Source organism: Bos taurus, chromosome 1 (genome assembly GCF_002263795.3).
Source record: "Bos taurus isolate L1 Dominette 01449 registration number 42190680 breed Hereford chromosome 1, ARS-UCD2.0, whole genome shotgun sequence".
NCBI classification, from domain to species: Eukaryota; Metazoa; Chordata; class Mammalia; order Artiodactyla; family Bovidae; genus Bos; species Bos taurus.
The window spans coordinates 88,046,729-88,064,961 of record NC_037328.1 but is presented as its reverse complement, the minus strand read 5'-3'; the positions used below and the strand labels follow the sequence as shown (position 1 = coordinate 88,064,961).

The 18,233-nt window shown below is 40.8% G+C and overlaps 2 long non-coding RNA genes across 3 annotated transcripts in view; one reads left to right on the top strand and one right to left on the bottom strand.

Moving 5' to 3' along the window:
• LOC112447549 (uncharacterized) overlaps nt 1-3,380 on the bottom strand; it is a 36,590-nt gene extending 33,210 nt beyond the window's left edge. The window contains exon 1 of one of the 2 annotated variants that reach the window (XR_009495124.1): nt 2,071-3,380. This is a non-coding gene — a long non-coding RNA (uncharacterized lncRNA). The remainder of the gene's footprint in view (nt 1-2,070) is intronic. The other variant, XR_003035750.2, reaches the window with a different exon arrangement.
• The window catches only part of LOC132345663 (uncharacterized), a 34,977-nt gene continuing 19,098 nt past the window's right edge, over nt 2,355-18,233 (top strand). Inside the window, exon 1 of the long non-coding RNA XR_009495125.1 lies at nt 2,355-2,435. This is a non-coding gene — a long non-coding RNA (uncharacterized lncRNA). The remainder of the gene's footprint in view (nt 2,436-18,233) is intronic.

Below are 18,233 nucleotides of genomic sequence, written 5' to 3'. Positions count from 1 at the left end.
TTGATGTAGAAAACCTAAATATTTGGTATCAGAACCGTTGGCAGTAAAAACAATAGCCAAGACATTTAGGCATTTCTATAGGAAGCCACAAGTCACCTGCCAGGAAAAAGATTTCTCTACCAAGGTACATGTACACTTTCTTCACTTAGAAATGCCAATTCCTTTTTGAAAATGCTGGCTAAGTACGGGCTCTGTTCTCTCCCATAATCTGCCCTTCTGATAAATATTAAAAGTATTCACTTTTACAGTGCAACTTCCCTCTCACTATACTCTTTGCCCCATCTTCTAGGACACCTGGAAAGAGGAGGATCCTAGAGCCCATTGTTGTCAGTCAGTTCTCTATCACACCACACACACACACACACACACACACGAGTGTGGGTGCACATACATCATCCTGAAAGAGTTGGTAATCTTCATAGACACAGTGGAATGGATAAGTGAAATGTGAAGTGAAGTGAAAGTCGCTCAGTCGTGTCCAGCTCTTTGCAACCCCATGGATTATACAGTTCATGGAGTTCTCCAGGCCAGAATACTGGAATGGGTACCCTTTCCCTTCTCTGAGGATCTTTCCAACCCAGGGATTGAACCCAGGTCTTCTGCATTGTGGGTGGATTCTTTACCAGCTGAGCCACAAGGGAAGCCCATAGAATGAATGGATAAGAGGTTCACTAAGTTCACAGAAGCCAGTCAAGTAGCATAAGGGTAATCCTGAGCCACCGAGTTCAGACATTTACTCAAAACAACACATTCAAAATCACCTCAGAAAACTGAAGGAGTAGGCAGAAATAACTACAGCTATTTTTCAAAAGTATGATGAGAAATAAAAGGTGAGGGTGATTATAAAATGGAGAAGAGCGAGGCTTCATGTCAGTGGCGCTCTTCTGCTGAGTGGAGCTGTCATTTAAGAAGCAGAAGAATTCAAAAAAAAAAATCCATGACACTGTGATGCCTGGTAACTTTTCAAATTCAGCTTTGGATATATCTTAGGGGTCCAGGAGGATCAGCATATCAAGAGGGATTTAGGTCTCATCCGAAAAAGCACCTCAAAAGAGAAAGCACAGACTCCCCTGGTGGTCCCATGGTTGAGACTCCATGCTTCCAATGAATGCGAGTTGCATCTCTGGTCAGGGAACTAGGATCATACATGCCACACAGCATGGGCAACAGATTTTTTTTAAAAGAGAGTGAGAAAGCAGTTAACACACTGGTGACCAAGGGCTAACAAGGGAAGATGTGAATTCTGTAGATTTTTGGAACATACATTCTTCTGAAGGCAGAAGAACCAATTAAATGACATAGGATCACAGATTCTTGGGAAATGTTTTAGAGACGTAGACCTTTGGTCCATTCCCCATGATTCTGTAGCCTTCGACTGAATTTTTTTCTTTGTCCACTGGGATGAAAAGTGAAAGTCACTCAGTTGTATTTGACTCTTTGCAACCCCATGGACTATACAGTCCATGGAATTCTCCAGGACAGAATACTGGAGTGGGTAACCTTTCCCTTCTCCAGGGGATCCTCCCAAGCCAGGGATCGAACCCAGGTCTCCCATATTGCAAGCGGATTCTTTACCAGCTGAACCACAAGGGAAGCCCATTGAAATGAAACTTGTCTCCATATAACTCACAGTTACTAGGTTTTCCATGTGGCGCTAGTGGTGAAAAGACAACAACAACAACAAACCTGCCTGCCAATGCAGGAGACATAAGAGATGCAGGTTCAATTCCTGGGTCGGGAAGATCCCTTGAAGGAGGGCATGGCAACTCACTCCAGTATTCTTGCCTGGAGAATCCCATGGGCAGTCCATAGGGTTGCAAAGAGTCGGAAATGACTGAAGCAACTGAGCATGCACGCAACTCACGTTTACTGGTCCTCAAGAGTGGTGAGAATGTCTCTGTGACAGTTCTTGAAAAATGAAGGCAGTTACCAATCCCTCCCCAAGCCTACTCTGGTCCAAACTAAATAGCTACAGTTCCCTTTGAAATTCTGATTACATGGTTTCTAGGGTATCTTAAAACCCTAAGAACTGTGCTTTGACATCAAACTTCAGCTATGCCTCAGAATCACCTGGAATGCTTGTTAAGATGAGCAGCCTGCCAGGCCCACTCTGATCCTATGTTCTGATGTAGCCAGAATATCTAGGATGGGACTTGAATCAGAATCTTTATGTCTCTCTTCCTGATGCAGGTGGCCTGAGACCCAAACTAGAGAAACTATGCTATTATATTCTTGCCACATTAAACTGTGATGTCACAAACTGGACGTGGCATTCCAAATTCCCACCTACTAATTCAAGGTCCAATGAAACCATCACCTTCTCTGATCTGTTAACACAAGCCTAATGCTAAAGTCTGATCTCTTCTGGATAAAATATTTTGTCAATTCTCTCCTTTGGGAATATAACTACAAGGCACATTAACTTTGATGTCTAAGTGAGTATGTTTTATATGACCCAAATCATAACTGTGAAAGTTGTATTTTGATTTTTATTATGATGGTAGCAGATATAATTCAAAAACAATCTTTTAAGTCCTGACCCTGGTCCCGCCTAACAGGGAAAATCCTGACAGCCTAGGAATACTCTTACACACTGATCTCTTTTTAGCAGCAACTCCTTTTACCATTATTATAGTCTTTAGAGAATTATTTACTATTTTAAAACATTCATCTTATGTACCTATTCTTACTTTTGATTGGAGACCACCCTGTTAATACTCTTCATAAGTCCCCAAAGTCATAGGGTCTGTGGATAATTAGGAGATCCCCTTCTGGGAAAAAAAAGGACAGAACAGACTTCATTTTCAGCTAGAGTGAAATGACTGGAGACACAATGTCCTACCCAGTAGAAAAGTGGAGTGGAAACTAGCAACTCCTGGTTTCATGCAGCAATGCCCTCACCAGACATCTGATACGCCCAGTAGAAATGAGGCCTCCTCCTGACCAAGGACAAGTCTCCAAATTAGATTCAGGTGTGACAAGAATAGAGGCTTCTTTTGTCCCTGATCTAAACAGAAAAACTTTGAAAGAAACTAGTTTAAGAGACAGACTGATTCAGACACTCCAAAAGAATGTTTATGAAAATAAAACACAAGATACTGATTATCAATACTTACAAATAGTTCAGAGAGGTCCCAAGTACCCATCAACCAGTTTTCTCCAGTGGTAACAACTTATAGAACCACAGTACAGTATCAAAATCAAGAAATTAACATTGGTACAAACCACAGACCTTATTCAGATTTTACGTATTTTACACGTGCTCATTTGTATACGTTTCTATGTGAGTATGCAATTCTATGTAATTTTATCACATATGTAGATTCATGTAATATCTTATTATGATATATTAGCATGATATTAAGAAAAGGAAATGGCAACTCACTCCAATGTTCTTGCCTGGAGAATCCCAGGGACAGAGGAGCCTGGTGGGCTGCCGTCTATGAGGTCACACAGAGTCAGACACAACTGAAGCGACCTAGCAGCTGCAGCAGCAGCAGCAATAATGTGCTGCTAAGTCGCTTCAGTCATGTCCGACTCTGTGTGACCCCATAGACGGCAGCCCACCAGGCTCCCCCGTCCCTGGGATTCTTCAGGCAAGAACACTGGAGTGGGTTGCCATTTCCTTCTCCAATGCATGAAAGTGAAAAGTGAAAGTGAAGTCGCTCAGTCGTGTCCGACCCTCAGCAACCCCATGGACTGCAGCCTTCCAGGCTCCTCCATCCATGGGATTTTCCAGGCAAGAGTACTGGAGTGGGGTGGGACTTAGCAGCAGCAGCATCATATTATGATATTATATAATACCATAATATATTATCAAGCTTTAAATCTTCTGAATATGGTGATTTTTTTAATTTTTTACTTATTTTTGGTAATACTGGATCTTCGTTGCTGCATGCAGAACAGCAGCTGTTGAGGCAAGCAGGGGCTGCTCTCTAATTGCATTGCACGGGTTTCTCATTTCAGTAGCTTCTCTCGTTGCAGAGCATGGGCTCTAGGGCACTTGGGTTTCAGTAGTTGAAGCGCATGGGCTCAGTAGCTGTGTTGCATGGGCTTAGTTGCCCTGTGGCATGTGGGGTCTTCCAGCAAGTCCATTGGCAGGTGGACTCTTAACCACTGAACCACCAGGAAAGTCCCCATGATGATTTATTTATTTTTTAAGCTTCCTTGGTGGTGGTGAAGTTATTGAATTAGTATTGTAATCAACTTCAACCTCACTATTAATCAAAGAAATCTTGTTTAAAATTTCTAAATACTTTTTTCCTTTTAAATCAGCACATTTTCTAACCGATAAAATTCAAACTTAGAGTACAGTAGGTCTAGCATTCTTACTCTGCTTCTAGGAGCTAAAATCAGTACAACTGTTCTGGCAACAAATGTGTATCAAGGGCTTTTTTTTTTTTTTTTTTTTTAACAGGGGCTCCGGGGAGCGGAAACTCCACGCCCCGGGCTCCTTGGCGGTGTCTTCGGAATCTCTCCCGCCGGGTCCGACGGGAGGTCCCAGCCCCTATCAAGGGCTTTTTAACATTTTTTTTTTTTCCTTCTGATCTAGCAAATTCCTTTCTAGAAATAATATACTAAGAAAATAATCAAATAATTGGACAATTATCATGAGAAAGTATATTTACTTCGTGTTATCTACACTGATTAAAACTGAAAAGAGTCCAAATCTCCAAAAAAGGGATTAGTTGAACAAATTAAAGCCCACTGAAGCAATGCTATATAATACAACAATTAAAAGTGGTGCTTTTCAGGGGCTTATAGCCTAAAGAGAATCCTTATAATAAAATACGAAAGAAAGTGAAAGTGAAGTCACTCAGTCGTCTCTTTGCGACCCCATGGACTGTAGCCTGCCAGGCTCCTCCATCCATGGGATTTTCCAGGCAAGAGTACTGGAGTGGGTTGCCATTTCCTTCTCCAGGGATCGTCCCAACCCAGGGATAGAACCTGGGTCTTCGTCATTGTAGGCGGATGCTTTTACCATCTGACCACCAGCGAAGCCCATAATAAAATATAATAGAAAGAGTATCTAGTTCACATTAGTTTTGTGGAGATGTATTTTTAAAGTCCTGGACTTCTGCTCCTAAGAAGAGGAGGGAGATACTTTTCTCTACTCCTCTTGCTAAGTAATACGTTATATGTAAAACATATGAATAATCAGAAAGGTGAAGAAAAGAAGGAAGAATGGCTAGGGGCCTCCAGATCCAAGGAATGATATGGTCAAGAGTACCCTGGGCTTTCTGTTTGCCTCATATATCCCAGACTTACAGCTAAGTAAGCCAGCTATTCAGTAAACAAGTGAAGATTTTTTAAAAGCCCTAACAAAAGTCTGCTGTGTCTAGCCAAAGGTCTACAAGAAGGGGAGCCAAGCAAGATAGTCAACTTTTACACAAAAACAGCTAGACCCTAGCCAAACACCACAGAAAAACCTGTGGTTCCCAACCCCACCCATGCTAGCAAATGCTGAGTGGAAGCTAGACTTCCACCCTCACCAGCTGTCCCAACACCCCTGCCAGGGCTGTATCTGAGAAGGCTGAGTGGAGAGCCTGGTCTTGAATTCCCATCAGCCAGTAATGTGGACCCCACTCCAGCAGTGTCAGTGGAGATCACACAGGAGCCTAGACTTCCAACCCCACCTAGTACACCCTGACATTCCCCTGGTGTGAATCAGAGGAAGCCTGCTGATGAGTCAGGATTCCCACCACTGCCCAGCAGTGATGGGGCCACTCTCCCCTCAGGGTGTCAGTTGAAGCTAACTGGAGAGCAGCAGCAAGGCACTCCAAATCCTCCTAGCCAGGTGTCACTGGAGGCCACATGGGAGTCAGAATTCCCATACCTGAATAGCAGTAATAAAGAGCCCCCTCCTGAATGTCAGTTGATGCCAAGTGAGAAACCGGAACTTCCAGTGTCAGCAGTCACGAGGCTCTGCCCCTCCTTTTCCTTCAGGAAGTCAGTTAATACAGAAGGTTTAATTAAGATCCAAGGTCTCATATCAGAATACAATCTAAATAATCAGATTTTGATAGAATATCATCTGTCATACTAAAACAGAAAAATCTCAAATGAAATAAAGACAATAAATAGATGCCATCATTGAGATGACAGAATTATCTGACAAATAGTTTTAATTATCTATCACAAAATAGCTCAATGGGCAATAATTTGTTGTTGTTGTTCAGCTGCTTAGTCATGTCTGACTCTTTGCAACCCCATGGATTGCAGCACACCAGGTTCTCCTGTCCTTCAGCATCTCCCAGAGTTTCCTCAAACTCATATCCAATGAGTCAGTGATGCCATCCAACCATCTCATCCTCTGTGGTGCCCTTCTTTTCCTGTCTTCAATCTTTCCCAGCATCAGGGTCTTTTCCAATGAGTCAACTCTTTGCATCAGGTGGCCAAAGTATTAGAGTTTCGGCTTCAGCATCAGTCCTTCCAATGAATATTCAGGACTGATTTCCTTTAGGATTGACTGGTTTGATCTTCTTGAACTCCAAGGGACTCTCCAGAGTCTTCAACACTACAGTTCAAAAGCATCAATTCCTTTGGCATTCAGACTTCTTTATGGTCCAACTTTCACATCCACACATCACTACTAGAAAAACTATAGCTTTAACTATATAGATCTTTGTCAGCCAAGTAATGTCTCTGCTTTTTAATATGCTGTCTAGGTTTGTCGTAACTTTCTTCCAGGGAGAAAGCATCTTTTAATTTCATGGCTGTGGGCACCATCCGCAGTAACTTTGGAGCCCAAGAAAATAAATTCTGTCACTGTTTCCATTGTTTCCCCATCTATTTGCCATGAATTGATGGGACCAGATGCCATGATTTTAGCTTTTTGAATGTTGACTTCTAAGTCAGCTTTTTCACTCTCTTCTTTCACTTTCATCAAGAGCCTCTTTAGTTCCTCCTCACTTTCTGCCACAAGGATGATATCATCTGCATATCTGAGGTTACTGATATTTCTCCCTGCAATCTTGATTCCAACTTGTGATTCATCCAGCCTGGCATTTCACATGATGTACTCTACATAGAAGTTATATAAGCCAGGTGACAATATACAGCCTTGACGTACTCCTTTCCCAATTTGGAACCAGTCCATTGTTCCATGTTCTGGTTCTAACTGTTGCTTCATGACCTGCATACAGATTTCTCAGGAGGCAGGTAAGGTGATCTGGTATGCCCATCTCTTGAAGAATTTTCCACAGTTTGTTGTGATCCACACAGTCAAAAACTTTAGCATAGTCAATGAAGCAGAAGTAGATGCTTATCTGGAATTCTCTTGCTTTTCTATAAACCAATGGATGTTGGCAATAATTAACAGACTTGAAACAAATGAAAAAAATTGAGAACCTCAACAAAGAAATAGAAGATATAAAGAGGAGTGCAATGAAAATTTTAGAAATGAAAAATACAATAACCAAAATAAAAAACTCAATGAATGGGCTTAAGAGCAGAATGAAAGGAACAGGGAAAAGAATCAGTGAAATAGAAGCTAGAACAATAGAAACTATGCAACCTGAACAACCAGAAAGAAATAAATATTTTTTAAGAAATGAACATAGCCTCAGGGATATTGTGGGATGATAACAGTAGAAAACAATAGATTGAACATTTATGTCATCAGAATTCTAAAATGAGAGGAGAGACAGGGAGGGACTGAAAAATGACTCAAAGAATTAATGGTGAAAACTTTTCAAATTTCGCAGAAAACATAAATCCACAGGTTCAGTTTGGGAGAAAATTCCAAATAAGATTATCCAAAGAAATCCATGTCAAAACATATTAAACTTCTGAAAATGAAAGCAGTAAGAGAGAAATGACATCATATCTATAGGAACAAGCTATTCAAAGGAAAGTGTACTGCTCATTAGAAACCATAGATGCCAGAAGGAAGTGGCACTTAATTTTTCAAGTGCTGAAAGAAAGAACTGTCAACTCAGAATCCTACATCAAGCAAAAATAACCTTTAGGAAGGAAGAGAAAACCAATATATCCCCAGATGAAAAAAAAACTATGAGAATCTGTCACCAACATACCTACTCTAAAAGAATATCTAAAGAAACTTCTCTAACAAAAAGGAAATGATAAAAGTAAGAACCTTGGAAATACAAGAACCAAAATATGCATAAATATAATAGATTTTTCTTCTGCTCTTCAGTATTCTAAATTATATTAGTGAGTTGAAGCAAAAACTATTAGACTGTCTGACATGATTCTAAATGTATGTCAAGGAAACAGTTAAGACAGAGTTCATGCTAAGTTGCCTCAGTTGTATCCAACTCTTTGCTTTTCCATGGACTGTGGCCCACCAGGTTCCTCTGTCCATGGGGTTCTCCAGCATGAACACTGGAGTGGGCTGCCATGCTCTCCTCTAGGTGATCTTCCTGACTCCGGGATTGAACTCAAGTCTCCTGTGTCTCCTGCATTGCAGGTGGATCCTTTACCATGGAGCCACTGGGGAAGCCCCTGGAGCAGTAAAAACAACATTAGTAAACTGTAGTTAGATATGCATAACATTTAAAATGTTAAACAAAGAGATACCACCAAAACTATAATTATATAAAAATGAAGTCTAAATAATGTTCAAGTAACCCACAGGAGGGCAAGAAAAAGAAAACAGAAACAAAAAGCAGAGAGAAAAGAAAATAAAAGATAAAATAAAATGGCAGATTTAAATCCTAACATTTCAATAATTAAATGGAAATGGTTTAAATACAATGATTAAAAGGCACAGGTTGGCAGAGTGGATTAAAAATCATGACCTAACTAATGTGCTGTCTACAAGAAACTCATATAGCAAAATGTAAACATGTTGAAAGTAAAAGTTCAGAAAAAAATGTGCTATGAAAACATTAAAAACAATAGTGCCTATATGAGTATCAGATAAAGAAGTTTTTAGAGCAAAGAAAATAACTAGATAGAAAGACACATTATATAATAATAAAAGGGTCAATCCACCAAGCAGATATAGCAGTCCTAAATATAGAAACTCAAAATATATGATGCAAAAACTGATGAAACTGAAAGAAGAAATAGACAAATTCACAATTACAGTTGGAGAATTCAACACTCTTTTCTCAACAATTACTAGAAGAGCTAGATAGAAAATCAGCAAGGATATAGAACTCGAAAACTTATCAACCGAACTTCCTTGGTGTTCCAGTCATTGAGAGTCCGCCTGCCATAGCGGGGGATACTGGTTTGATCCCTGTTCTAGAAAGATTCCACTCGCCACTGGGCAACTAAGCCTGTGTGCCTCAACTATTAAGACCTTGCTCCACAACAAGAGAAGCCAAAGCAATGAGAAGCCCACACACTGCAATGAAGAGTAACCACGGCTTGCTACAACTAAAGAAAATCCTGCGCACAGCAACAAGGACTCAGCACAGCCAAAAATACACAAACAAAAAATCTGCCTAACAAAAATAAAATTTATTGATCACCATGATCTACTCATTCATAGAATTTTCCATGCAACAGTAGAATACATATTTTTTTTCAAGTTCTTCCAAAATAGACCATTTTCTGGACTATAAAACAAACCTCACCAAGTTTAAAAGAATTTAAATCAGGCAGCATTCTTAGACCACAATGGAATCAACTAGAAATCAAAAAATAGAAGTATAGGAAAATTTCCAAATACTTGGAAGCTAAGCAACACACTCCTCTTAAATAATCCATGAGTCAAAAAGGAAGTCTCAGGTGAAATTTTTAAAAATATATTAAACTGAACAAAAGTGGAAACACAATATCTTAGCACTAGAGCTGTGCTGAGAGTGAAGTTTATACCACTAAATGCATACATCAGATACAAGAAAAGAATCTCAAATTGATATTCCAAGCTCTGGCCTCAGCCATCTAGGAAAAGAAAAATAAAACCAAAGTTTACTTTGGGTTCAGGAAGGAAATAATAAAGAGAAGAAATCAATGAAGCTGAAAACAGAAAAACAATAGAGAAAAATCAAACACAGAACTAGTTTTCTGAAAAGATCAGTAAGATCATTGAGCCTCTAGCAAGACTGACAAAGATTAAAAAGAGAGAAGACACAATTACAGGTAAAATGGACCTAGAACTACAGATTCTGCAGCCAACAAAAGGATAATAAAGGGACACTATCTATTAGGAATGATGCTGGGAAAGATTGAAGGCGAAAGGAGAAGAGGGAGATAGAGAATGAGATAGTTGGATGGCATCACCGATTCAATGGAACTTAACTTGGACAAACTCCAGGAGAGAGTGAGGGACAGGGAGGCCTGATGTGCTTGCAGTCCGTGGTGTCACAAAGAGTCAGGCAGGACTTGGCGACGGAACAACATGTATTAGGAATAGTGTACATAAGAAACCTTGATAACTTAGACAAACTCATCCAAAGTACAGAGATTTTGCCAGGTTACTCATCTTAATAATCCCAGCAATAAGTTAACTAAAGCTTTAAAATGATATCTTCTGTTCATTTTCTTATGTTTTAAAACAAAAACCTTCCCTCTAAAACACTGTGGGCATCATGAACATCCCCGTCAGCTTCATCTTAGGTACATGTTTAAAAATGCAGATATCTGGACTCAAGCCCAGGTTAACCTACTCCAGACCCCTGAAGGGAGTCCACTGGACACTACTCATCTCAAGAAGCTTTAAGGCTAAAAGAGCCTGACTGTTTTCAGAATGTTATTCTTCATTCTTGTTCTAACTTTCACTGCCATCCCATGAGTGAAAGGTAATTGCCACAACTAAAGGGCTTTTAGCCTTGGTCCATAAGACAAAGAGGATGATGCAAACATGATTTTCACAAAACTAAACATGGGAAAAACCAGCCTCAGTGGAAAAAAATGCAAATTCCCTTTCTGACATTTTTTCCCATTATCTTCCCCATACGTGCATCCACACTTCTGGTTGTTTTGTTTGTTTCGATTTAGGCTCCTGACTAAATGTGTTAATGTCGTAAGTTGAGTGCTACATTCCTGAATCAGGCACACTCCATCACTCCATTCAGCTATATTCCTTCTCATGTTGTGATGAATTGGTTGTGTATGTCCCCATGGGGTGGTTTATAAGATAAAAGACTCCCATAGACATCAAGAATATAACGTTTCTTTAATGTCAAGGATGTGAAAACTTTGAAGATAGCTATATAAAGCAGACAATAGCACAAATAGAAGCAAAACTTCCCAGGTCCCCCCACATTCCACAGAGAGATGCACAGCTGTGGATAAACCCTCCTGGGCATGAGAATTTGCTGAGCTGGAGACATCTTTTCCATTCTCATGGAAACCGGTGCCCCTCTGTTCTGGAAACCACCCAGACTATGCCAAACCACAAAGTACTCCCAAATCCTTCCTAGGTGTTTATAGCAATGCTGTGGAAAACAAAGATCCTTTTTCCAGAAGCATAATCCCCATGTTCTGGACAGTCCGAGGTCCATTCCTATTTCACTTTCAAAATATCTCAGCGTCTCAAGTGCTGTGTTTTTTGGAAGTGCCACAAGGAACACCAACCGTTTGGCAAAAGTAGAAGCTTAGCTGCCAAGTCTAGACAATGTGCAACAGGCAGGCATAGTGTTATTGATATTTTAGGAGCTTTTGAAAAACAAGACCAAGACCAATTTGCTCTTCCTTCTTTTTCTCACTTTCTAGTCCAAATCAAACAGGGTCACCACCTCTGATAATCACAGTGGCTGTCGCTGTGTCCTGCTCCATCGAGAAGATTAAGGTCTTCTCAATTAACATCACCCATCTCGGCTTCCTTTTCCATAAGTATGCTTTTCCTACATTACCTTCCCTTAAGAAGCAATAGAGCTTCCCAGGTGGTGCTAGTGGGAAGAGACCTGAGTTCGATCCCTGCATTGGGATCCCCTGGAGACGGGCATGGCAATCCACTCTAGTATTCTTGCCTGGAGAATCCCATGGACAAAGGAACCTAGTGGGCTACAGTCCATAGGGTTGCAAAGTCAGACACAACTGAGGCAACTTAGCAAGGCAAACAGCAATAAGACATAATGGTCAAGGGCATGAACTCTGAAACTAGACTACCTGGCGACCTGACTACATACCAGCTGAGTGATCTTGGGCAGTTACATAACCTTTCTGTGCCTCAATTTTCTAATCTGTAAAATGGGGGTCATAATAACACATACTTCACAGGATACAAGGATCCCTGTGAGGAAGAAAGGCTTATGCTTGTTAAATATTTTGGAAACACTTAGAACGTGCCTGGCACATGTTTGCTTTCATGACTCCTATCTCCAAGAGTGAAGAATCCTCCTTTTGGCAGTAAGCACCTGCATCTGCACCCCAATGCCCTTCCCATCATCTCCAAGAGTGGGCTCCATCAGTATCTTCTTCCTCTGTCTGCAATTTCTTCCTCTCTCCTAGCTCTCTCTCCTTAGGCTTTAAAGATGCTCGAGTATGGAGGAGTTAAGGAAGGGTCCACAGAGACATCTAAACTGAATCTGGCCTTGCAGGCCAAGTAGGAATTTGCTGATGGAAGGAGGAGTGCAGGGTATCAGCACAGGGCTGCATGAGTGAGGTTTCAAGCAAAGAAAACAGCACTACAGAGGGCTTTACTGCTGCATGGGGTATCTGAGGACTTGCTCAGGGTGGTCATCATGTAGAATACCTGGAAAGCGTTAGTCACTCAGTTGAGCCCACCCCTTATGCAACCTCATGGACTGTGGCCCGCCAGGTGCCTCTATCCATGGGATTTCCCAGGCAAGAATATTGGAGCAGGTTGCCATTTCCTTCTCCAAGAGATCTTCCTAACCCAGGGATCAAACCAGGTCTCCTGCATTGCAGGAAGATTCTTTACCATCTGAGCCACCAGGGAAGCCCAGAATACATGGAGTGAGTCCCTAAAGGTGAGTCTCTAAGGCAGCATCACAGTTGCAAAGGCCTGAAGAACCAGGAAGGGAAGCTGAATGAATCAAGAGGGCTGGCTGGTTAAAAAAATCAGGAATGGCAGGAGGTCTTAGCCTTGGTGCCCACCTAAAAAACAGAGCCTGTGACAGGGGTTTAAGCACAAGCAGTTTATTTTAAGGAGATGTTCCCAAGGAATGAGAGTGAGGAACTGGAAAAAAAGTAAAAACAAGAGTGGGGAAAGCCAATCCAAGGTGCAGGAGGATCTGGTCCCTGTGGTGGAAAACTGCAGTTCTATTCCACTGGGGCCTCTCCAGGAGCTGTAGAGAATTACTATATAGAATTCAACTTGGAATTATCCCCTCTGAGACATAAAAACAGGGAGTATTTATCAACTGGCTCTTGATCCTCATTATTAATGGACTGCCGCATAGAGTATTAACACCTTGACACTCACAGGTTTGCACCTGTAACAGAAAGGTTAGAGAATTCCTTCCTGCACCAGCAGAGGAGCTGGGAGTTAGAGAGCAGGCTTATAGAACCAGAACCCCAGAGGAGTCCAATACGGTGGGGTTGGGAGTGGGGATAGGTGGTTGTTGCAAAGTGGAGAGCTCATGCTCCATCCAGTGGCTCAGCTGGTAAAGAATCCGCCTGCAATGTTGGAGACCTGGGTTCGACCCCTGGGTTGGGAAGATCCCCTGGAGACAGGAAAGGCTACCTGCTCCAGTACTCTGGCATGGAGAATTCCATGGACTGTATAGTCCATGGGGTCGCAAACAGACACAACTGAGTGACTTTCAGATCACATGCTCCATCCAAAAAGGATAGCCACGATTCACAAAACATCATCTGATTTCTACAGAAATGCTGACCAATATAGCCAGAAATCCAGCTTCCTGGTCGCTCAGACAGTAAAGAATCCACCTGCAATGTAGGAGACGAGGGTTCAATCCCTGGGTTGGGAAGATCCTCTGGAGAAGGTAATGGCAACCCACTCCAGTGCTCTTGCCTGGAGAATTAGATGGAGAGAAGAGCCTGGTGGGCTACAGTCCATGGGGTCACAAAAGAGTTAGACACGACTAAGAGACTAAACAACAACAACAACAAAATGTCCACAAATCCAAATTTTATGTTAAATCTCTTGATCTTGGTCTCTTGAGAACTAATTCTAATTTTTCTAAAATACTGTGGGGCCAGACAAAACATATCTGCAAGACAAATTCAGTCATAGGCTGCTGGTTTGTGAGCTCTGCTTTAAGGCTTTGATTTAATTCTATGATAGTAGAACTTAAGTTTTAGGCATTGGGGAACCAGGGAAAGTTTTAAAGGAAAAGAATATCATGGCCAGGTTTTACTTAGGCCCCATCCTCAGATGTTTCACTTTTACTCTTCAGCGCAGCAATCCATGATTCCAAAAGTGGCAAGCACTTGTGATAGGGCAATTATAAAGTAACATAAATCTCTCTTGAAATCCAGCACAGACCACAGTTTTTCCTAACTAGCAGTGACTTTGCAGAATCCTTGAGCCCAAAGATGAATTCCTGTTTTGCTCACCAGATACCAAGTGATAAAATGATGATCATGTGCGAAGAAACATGAAGCTGCTCATTCTCTTTCCTCGGTCCACTAAGATGGACTTGGCAGAGGAACATGTGGATGAAATATGGAACGGCATCAGGCAACAGCCGTTCTGAGAGCTCCCACCTTCAGGACACAATGAGCATTTCGTAAGGCCCCTGACGATGAACCCACTGGCTAGATACTGTCCTGCTAGCAATCAAAGAGAATTCCTACGAAACAAAATTCATCCTCCTCCTGCACAAGTGGACAAAGGGAACAGAAAAGTAGGGCATCACAATCAGCAAATGAAAATCCCCCAAGCTATTGACTGTGACCCACTGCACTGCTGCTGCTGCTGCTAAGTCGCTTCAGTCGTGTCCGACTCTGTGCGACCCCATAGACGGCAGCCCACCAGGCTCCCCCGTCCCTGGGATTCTCCAGGCAAGAACACTGGAGTGGGTTGCCATTTCCTTCTCCAAGTCATGAAAGTGAAAAGTGAAAGTGAAGTCACTCAGTCATGTCCGACTCTTATCGACCCCATGGATTGCAGCCCACCAGGCTCTTCCGTCCATGGGATTTTCCAGGCAAGAGTACTGGAGTGGGGTGCCACTGCCTTCTCCGACCCACTGCAGTAGACAAAAGGAAAAGGGAGACCTCGTGAGAAAGTAGAGGCACGTTTCTCATCCCCAGGAAAGGCTTTGCCTCATAGTTTTATCATCCTAAACAAGACACATATAACTAAAGTATCACTGCTTGCCTTTTAAAATACAATTCTGCTATACCAGTGAACTCTTCAACTTTGGTACTTTGTTTTCATTCTCTAAAATATATTTTTAAGCTGGAGTGAATTCATATCTAGTGAAACACCTGAGAGAATTTAGCAAATCTGGAATAGAGATGAGAATACATAGTTGAATAAGAAGCACTATAATAGATACTGAAAGTAAAGGACTTAAAAATTTTCTCCAGCAACACATAAAAGCTACATATTTAGAGACACAGAGAAATTGGTTTGGAAGAATGCACAGTATGTTAATAGTACCAGGTACCTCTGGGAAGGAAAAAGTGGGGTGCGGAAATGGGGATTTTAAGGAGCATTTTCCCTTTCCGAAAGTGTTGGAATATTTGACAGTAAAAATGTATGTTATGTCTACTTGTGCGATAAGTCAGGTGAAAAACCACCTAACCATCCATCGACAGAAGGATGAATTCAGACAGTGGGACACTATATACTATTTAACATGAATAAATTATAGCTACATGTATTATCATTCCCTGGTACCTCAGCTGGTAAAGAATCCGCCTGCAATGCAGGAGACCTAGGTTTGATCCCTGGGTTGAGAAGATCCCCTGGAGAACGGAACAGCTACCCACTCCAATATTCTGGCCTGGAGAATTCCATGGACTGTAGTCTATAGGGTCACAAAGAATTGGACACGACTGAGCAACTTTCTCATGTATCATCATAGATAAATCTCAAAAACAATAATGAGAAAAAAAGAAAACGACAGAGATATCTATTATGATGACATTTATATTGATTTTGAAATCATAAATAATACTATATATTATTTATGAATACATATGGTATTAATATAATTATGTACAAGAAATAGTAAATTCAAGATGTGGATTTATCTGGGGAGGCATGAAACTAAAATTGGGAAAAGGTACAGTGGGTTTCAGCTGAATCTGTACTTTAAAATATCAGAATAAAATGTGGCAAAATGCTAGGATTTGATAGTGCTGGTGAACTGGTTGATGAGTATATGTATGTCTGTTTAGTAATCTGCTCTACTTTGTATATGTGAAATAATTTTTAAAGTTTTTAATTTTTGTGCATAGCAGCATTATTCACAATAGCCAAGAGGTAGAAACAGCCCAATGTCCATCAACAGATAAATGACAAGCAAAATGTAGTATATACATACACTGAATACTACTCAGCCTATAAAGGAAAGAAATTCTGACATACACTACAACATGGATAAACATTGAGGACATTATGCTAAATGAAATAAGACAGTCACTAGAAGACAAAGACTGTATGACTTCGCCTACAAACGGAACCTAGTCAAATTCATAAAGACAGAGTAGAATGATGGTTGTCATGCTCAGAGGGAAGAGCATATTTTTAATGAGCTAAGAGTTTCAGTTTGGGAAGATGAAAACAGTTCTGGAGTTGGGGGATGATGATAATTGCACAACAATATGAATGTACTTAATGATGCCACTGAATTGTAGACTTTGAAATGGTTAAAATGATACACTTTGTTATGTATATTTTACTACAATTTTAAAGTTCTTTTAATTTAAACAAATCACAACTATATATATATATATATATATATATATATATATATCTCCATCAACAAGTGAAAAGTGTTAGTCGCTCAGTCATGTCCAACTCTTTGCAACCCCATGGACAATAGCCTCCAGGCTCCACTGTCTCCTCCAGGCAAGAATACTTGAGTGGGTTACCATTCCCTTCTCCAGGGGATCTTCCCAACCAAGGAATTGAACCCAGGTCTTCTTCACTGTAGAAGTATTCTTTACCATCTGAGCTACCAGGAATGTCCATCAATGGAAGACCAAAACAAAAAGAAACTTTGGAAATCATACAAGGGAATACCACATAGTCAAAAAGAATGAGATCCACACTTGCTGGTCCAGATGGCTGCCAAGGCAAATGGGTCACTGGAAAAAGTGTACGGAATACCACCATTCATACTACGTTGCATATCTCTAGGAAAAAATATCTAAGAAATTGGTAACTGCGATCACCTCTGGGGAAGAAACAGGGGAGCATGAGTTTAGGGGTGAGATTAGGACTTACCTATTCAAAAACTCAACTGATTTTCCTTTTTTAAAAACCAGTTTTTCAATGATCAATTCTCTAAATTATCCATATGACCAAGAGGGATGAAATTAAATAATTGGAATTCACACCTAATACCCCAACTCTGAGTAGATGAATTTTAGAGAAGTTAGGTGGCATGCCCAAGAGCACGCAGGTGACAGAACTGGCTAGTTATCTTAGCATGCACTTATTCTAAGGATGCAAAATATTTAATAAAAGACTTTAAAGTATGTCTCTGTACTGCTAGTTTATTGAGGCAGAAAACAATATGTTCTCCAAAGCAAATTATGTTTGCTTAGTACCATGGAGTTTAGTTTGTATACTGTCAGCATGATTTACACATCTGGTAACATTTGCCCCTGTACCTAATTTTTTAAATTTTTCAACAATCTTCTTTAATGAGAGGTTTTTCTAGTCCTTTCCTTCTAGACTTTTGTTGATTATCATTTTAACAGTTTCCATGCTTGTTTTTCACAAACCCAAAAATGTGTGAATGATGGATTCTTTAAAGCAAAATAGACATTTTTAAAAACATCATAAATCCATACACATATATGCATACAGGAGCTTCCCTGGTGGCTCAGACGGTAAAGAATCTGCCTGCAATGCAGGAGACCCAGCTTCAGTCCCTGGGTTGGGAAGATTCCCTGGAGGAGGTATGGCAACTCACTCCAGCATTCTTGCCTGGAGAATCCCATGGACAGAGGAGCCTGACAGGCTCCATGGAGTCACAAAGAGTCAGACACAACTAAGAGACTAACACTTTCACTTTTCACATATGCAAATATATACAAACATATATATCCTGAATGCAGATCTGCTACGTTCCTCACTCTGCACACTTTGGCAGCTAAAGCTGTAAAAGAATACACTCAGTATCTCCCAAAGACATACCTGCCTTTGCTTTGTGTACGGATAAAAACTCCTTCCCACCACTAGGTGGTTTTTAAGCCAAAAATCCTTC